This window comes from Hyperolius riggenbachi, chromosome 1 (assembly GCF_040937935.1).
Source record: "Hyperolius riggenbachi isolate aHypRig1 chromosome 1, aHypRig1.pri, whole genome shotgun sequence".
In the NCBI taxonomy this organism is placed as follows: domain Eukaryota; kingdom Metazoa; phylum Chordata; class Amphibia; order Anura; family Hyperoliidae; genus Hyperolius; species Hyperolius riggenbachi.
The window spans coordinates 254,830,180-254,837,125 of NC_090646.1; positions in this window are offsets into that span (position 1 = coordinate 254,830,180).

Here is a 6,946-nt window from a genome sequence, read left to right on the forward strand (position 1 = left end):
GAACATTTGGCTACCCTACTGGGGTTGGGGGAGAACATATGGCTATCCTTGTGGTGTGAGGGGGGGCAACTGGGGAGGGAGCACCACTGGCTACCATACTGAGGGAGTGGTTGCTAGGGGGCACATTTGGCTACTATACTGAGAAGGGGGGTTGTTAGGGAAATCTGGCTGGGGGGGCCCGATCCATATTCTGCATTGGAGCCCTGAGGTCTGTAGCTACGCCACTGCTACAGTAATCTAAACTCTATAACCAGAGACAGAGGAAAAGAGGAAAAGACAATGGGCTTGATTCACAAAGCGGTGCTAACCCACTTAGCACGTCTAAAGTCTTTAGGCGCGCTAACCAGGGTGCTAAGTAGGTTAGCACCGGTTTTCTCAATCAGATCACGTGCTAAGGCGCGCGCAAAGTCCTATGCGCGCACTAAGTCCCATAGGCTTTAATGGGCACTTCGCGTGGAGCGCACTGCGCTCTGTGCAGTTGGCGCGAAAAGTTTTATGCGCATAAAGTTTTGCGCGCGAAAAGCTCGTTTGGACGTGCTAAGGGGGTTTTCACAGGCGTGCTAACAGTTAGCACCGCTTTGTGAATCAAGCCCAATGTGCTGTGTACCCATGGTACTGGGATTAATCAGGTTTTAGAAAACTGTGTCATAGATCTTCTGCTTTGTGACGTGGTAAACCTGATGTATACGTAAGAGGAAATATTACATTTACCTATAAAATGCGTATTTGGTGTTTACAAGTTACCAAGTGTATTTTCAGTTTGGCATTTTGATCTACATGTCAAAGCACACGTCAAAAAGCTGAATCAAAATGTAAATCAATAGAGTTAATTGAGAGAAGAAAATCTTCCTTTACAGTCCTGGAATATACAGCATACAATAAGAGTCCTTTTCTGTCACCTAGATATCTTACACCATTTTCACGTCAAGACATAAGTATGACATTTAACACTGGAATGCAGAATAGCTACAAATGCGGAAATCTGAGTAACAGGTCTGTTGTGTTATTGCCATACTGACCTAGCCGGGGGAAATATATCATTAATAAATAAATATAAGTTTACATCCTTCATTTTGCTTCTACAAGGAGGTTTGAGCCAACAGCATAGATTTGTGTTTTGTTATGTTTATAGGAAACAAGCTTTTGGTAGACAATCTGCTGCTGTTGTTAAATCAGACCTGAACTCAGAACTTCCTCTCTGCTCTAAAATATAAGCAACAGCATAATAACCTTTACAGAAAAAAACATGTATTAGTTACAGCTGATACAAACTGTACAATAGATCTTCATTGGCTATCATACATAAAGCATTCCCGCATGCGGAAATGCTGAAAACAGCTGACTTTACCGACTACTTAGCAAAGTGCGAATTCATAAAGGCTGTTTCCGCATGAAAACCTGACATTCCCACGCAGAGCGATAAATTACCGCCTTGTGCGGTGATTATGTTAACAAATGTAACAAAATGTTCATTCATAAAGATTAGAGCAAGCGGTATGCGGAAAGAAAATACCGCTCCCTTGGATGTAGTGATAAGCATGCGGAATACATGTAAGTGAATGGAGAAAGACCTCCCAAGCAGCAGCAGAGAGAGCAGCGCACGGAGGGACTCAGGCAGCTTCTCTGTTTCCGCTAGCCTACCGCCAGCCTTTTTCGGGAAGTCACCGCACTTGTAGCGCAACTGGCAACATTTTTATGAATGACCACCCAAAAGTCTAAAATACCGAAAGCGCATATTACCGCACTCACTTTTATGAATGATAGCCATTGTGTCTACTTCCTGCGTTCATGGAAGCAGACATATCATTAAGATCCTGTGCTTGCAAATGAGCTTATCTGCCAAGGCAGTCAGGTGACACTGGGGAAAGATCAAATTACAACTTGCGCTTAATCACAGATGAGAGGGAATTAGAGAGGATAAACTCTCTAAATACATGCAGGGTGCATTTGTCTATGTTCTCCTCCTGTCCTGTGCAAGAGTTCAGCCCCACTTTAAAGCAATTTGGAACTATGAAAAATATAGAGCTTTACAGGTAGCCATAGACATTAAACAAAACTCTATTGATCACTTACAATCAACTCCTACGCCATAAACATCATACACTTTACCGCTTGCACCTGTTGAAACCATTTTTTCAAGGATATTTAAAGGAACTTCAAGGCAGGGACGGATCTAGGGGGGCAGGCGGGTATGTTGCCCCAGGCGCAGTTTGTTGAATTCTTAAAAAGGTGGCAAAATGAATGGTAGTTTAGGCGCCAAAACCTGACCTTTAGGCGCCAAAACCTGACCTTGCCCCAGGCGCAACTTGGTCTTGATCCATCCCTGCTTCAAGATAACATTCAGAGTTGGCAAATCTTTGTTGTTGGATTACATGCACTCACCTAGAGACAGATGCTCACTCAGTGGTCACCTGGTTGGCTCATAGACATGATCCTTTTCCAAGCCATATTCTAAAACAATACAATCCCAGCAGATCAGATCATCAGCTGACAATGATTATTCATCTGCATCAGATCTATCATACATCATGTAAAATAACCTGTACAGATGTATTTAAATTATTTGACTCTACTCATTAAAGTATCTTGTTCTGTTCACCCAAAAGTGACTTTTTAATTTAGGTCAATCTTGATACCCACCAATAATGGCAAGATGTCAGTAGCTCTAGTCTCCAAGAGATTGAAGGAGTGAGTGGGTGATTCAGCTTAACAGCTATTGCTTTTCACTGAAATATCTGCTTTGCTCTGTTGACTATTTGTACAAAATGTCTATAAAGTTAATATTTAAGCCGAATCATCAGCTCCTGCTTCCCAAGGTGTAATGGAGCACGTAGGGCAGTAACCACTGACAGGTGAAAGTCTAGCTTTTAAGAGCCACTGCTGGAATAGCACCAACCAAAACAAAGCTTTTACTTCCTTGTATAAGAACTGCTTTGAATTTCATGTTATCAGTATGAATATAATCCCATTTCCTGCCTTTCCGGGAACTGCGGCAGAATCTTATTCACATCATGTGATCTTGGTAGACTTGTTTTAAAGGGAATGTCCAAGCAAAATAAAAAAATGAGTTTCACTTACCTGGGGCTTCTACCAGCCCCATGCAGCCATCCTGTGCCCTCATTGTCACTCACTGCTGCTCCAGTCCCCCATTGGCAGCTTGCTGACCTCGGAGGTCGGCGGGACGCATTGCGTACATTTTTACGCATTCCCGCTAGTGCAGGAACAGTGACACATACATTTTTACGCATTACTGGTTTAATGAATAACCAGTAACGCGTAAAAATGTAAGTGTTAATGTTCCTGCACTGGCGGGAATGCGTTAAAATGTACGCAATGCGTCCTGCCGACCTCCGAGGTCGGTAAGCTGCCAGCGGGGGACTGGAGCAGCAGTGAGTGACTACGAGGGCACAGGATGGCTGCATGGGGCTGGTAGAAGCCCCAGGTAAGTGAAACTCATTTTTTTATTTTGCTTGAACCTTCCCTTTAAAGGTAAAAATGCTTGTTGCTTGTTTTCTAAATGAAGTTATTTGCTGAGCCAAAGCTATTGAAAAAGTTAAGCTTGGCTTCCGGCAAAGTGACACATGGGCCCAGATGCAATTTACTTTTTCTCCTGAGTTTTCTCCTAAGCGATATTTTCACACCTTGTCAATAAAATGCCTTTTAACCACTTGAGGACCACAGTCTTTTCGCCCCTTAACCTCCTTGCCGGTTATCCCGAGCTCAGCTCGGGGTAACCTGCGCAGGAGGATATCTCAGGCCCCGCTGGGCCGATTTGCATAATTTTTTTTGTTACAAGCAGCTAGCACTTTGCTAGCTGCTTGTAACTTCTGATCGCCGCCGCTCGCCACCGATACACCGCAATCCGCCGCGCCGAGTCGCTCCCCCCCCCGCCCCAGAGCCCTGCGCTGCCTGGCCAATCAGTGCCAGGCAGCGCTGAGGGGCGGATCAGGATTCCCTATGACGTCCCGACGTCCATGACGTCGGTGACGTCATCCCGCCCCGTCGCCATGGCGACCGGGGAAGCCCTGCAGGGAATCCCGTTCTCAACGGGATTTCTTGCATACTCTGATCGCCGAAGGCGATCAGAGTGGGTGGGGGGATGCCGCCGCTCAGCGGCTATCATGTAGCGAGCCCTAGGCTCGCTACATGATTTAAAAAAAAAATAAAGAAAAAAAAGTGCGGCGCTGCCTCCTTGCCGGATTTTTTAGACCGGCAAGGAGGTTAAGGACCAGAGCCTTTTTTCAGACCACTGCAGCTTTCACGGTTTATTGCTCGGTCATACAACCTACCACCTAAATGAATTTTACCTCCTTTTCTTGTCACTAATACAGCTTTCTTTTAGTGCTATTTGATTGCTGATGCGAGTTTTACTTTTTATTATATTCATCAAAAAAGACATGAATTTTGTCAAAAAAATGACTTTTTTTAAATTTCTGTGCTGACATTTTTCAAATAAAGTAAAATTTCCTATACATTTGAGCGCGAAAGTTATTCTGCTTTAATAAAAAAAAAACATTCAGTGTATCTTTATTGGATTGGGTAAAAGTTATAGCGTTTACAAACTATGGTGCCAAAAGTGAATTTTCCCATTTTCAAGCATCTCTGACTATTCTGACCACCTGTCATGTTTCGTGAGGGGCTAAAATTCCAGGATAGTATAAATACCCCCCAAATGACCCCATTTTGGAAAGAAGACATCCCAAAGTATTCAGTGAGAGGCATGGTGAGTTCATAGAAGAAGTTAGCGGAAAATGACACTTTGTGACAAAAAAAAAAAGGTTCCATTTCTTTTAACTTGCGACAATAAAAAATGAAATCTGCCACGGACTCACTATGCTCATCTCTGAATACCTTGAAGGGTCTACTTTCCAAAATGGGGTCATTTGTGGGGTGTGTTCACTGTCCTGGCATTTTGGGGGGTGCCTAATTGTAAGCACCCCTGTAAAGCCTAAAGATGCTCATTGGACTTTGGGCCCCTTAGCGCAGTTAGGCTGCAAAAAAGTGCCACACATGTGGTATTGCCGTACTCAGGAGAAGTAGTATAATGTGTTTTGGGGTGTATTTTTATACATACCCATGCTGGGTGGCAGAAATATCTCCATAAATGACAATTTTGTATTATTTTTTACACACAATTGTCTATTTACAGAGATATTTCTCCCACTCAGCATGGGTATGTGTAAAAATACACCCCAAAACACATTATACTACTTCTACTGGGCAGGTTAGGGGCTGATTGATGGGTGGCAGTGACAGGGGGTGATTGATGGGTGGCAGTGACAGGGGGTGATTGACAGGTGATTGACAGGTGATCAGTGGGTTATTACAGGGAAGAACAGATGTAAATATTGCACTGGCGAATTGATAAGGGGGAGTCTGAGGGCAATCTGAGCGTGTAGGCGGGTGATTGGGTGCCCTCAAGGGGCAGATTAGGGTCTGATCTGATGGGTAACAGTGACAGGTGGTGATAGGGGGTGGTTGATGGGTAATTAGTGGGTGTTTAGGGTAGAGAACAGATGTAAACACTGCACTTGGGAGGTGATCGGATGTCGGATCTGCGGGCGATCTATTGGTGCGGGTGGGTGATCAGATTGCCCGCAAGGGGCAGGTTAGGGGCTGATTGATGGGTGGCAGTGACAGGGGGTGATTGATGGGTGGCAGTGACAGGGGGTGATTGATGGGTGATTGACAGGTGATCAGTGGGTAATTACAGGGAAGAACAGATGTAAATATTGCACTGGCGAATTGATAAGGGGGAGTCTGAGGGCAATCTGAGCGTGTAGGCGGGTGATTGGGTGCCCGCAAGGGGCAGATTAGGGTCTGATCTGATGGGTAACAATGACAGGTGGTGATAGGGGGTGCTTTATGGGTGATTGATGGGTAATTAGTGGGTGTTAGAATAGAGAACAGATGTAAACACTGCACTTGGGAGGTGATCTGATGTCGGATCTGCGGGCGATCTATTGGTGTGGGTGGGTGATCAGATTGCCCGCAAGGGGCAGGTTAGGGGCTGATTGATGGGTGGTAGTGACAGGGGGGTGATTGATGGGTGATTGACAGGTGATTGGCAGGTGATCAGGGGGGATAGATGCATACAGTACACAGGGGGGGGGGGTCTGGGGAGAATCTGAGGGGTGGAGGGGTGATCAGGAGGAAGCAGGGGGCAGTTTAGGGTTAAAAAAAATAGCGTTGACAGAAAGTGACAGGGAGTGATTGATGGGTGATTAGGGGGGTGATTGGGTGCAAACAGGGGTCTGGGGGGTGGGCGGAGGGGGTCTGAGGGGTGCTGTGGGCGATCAGAGGGAAGGTGTCACAGACCGCAAGGCCGGTCTGCGGGTGGGTCAGTCGATCAGTGTCAGAAATCCTCTCACACGGTCATTTGTTCATCACGAAGGGTAACCCGCGTTCGCAATTTGATGAACTGACTCGCGAAGGGAGCGTTCTGATACCAACCGATTCACCACACACATACAATTCAAAGATCTGCCACCAAGCGAGTTACACAGCCCGCTACTGTAATTTTACTAGGACTTGGAGAACGCTCTATTAACCCTTAGCAGTATGCAGGAACCTGGGTCAGATCATTATATCTGGGCCGGGTTCTCGCATACGGGTTATAAGTGTATACTTCTATTAAACACAGGGTAGCGATTTCAGGAGAATAGGTACGATTGTGTATGTTCAGCAACAGGTCATAACCGCTAAACGATTTTTAAACGTTTAATAACAAAAATGCATTACATACAGTTATATACACCTATTAACACATAAACACAGAGCTTAAAAATAAAAGGAATAAAATCAGAAAGTTCTTACTTAGTTAGCTGAGCAGTCCATTTGAAGCATGAAGAAAAATAGTCCAGTTTAAAGGTAGGCATTCAGGTTAAAAGTCCTTTGTACACAACATGTGCCCGGTTCTCCTTGAGCACATGTCTGGACCTCCCTG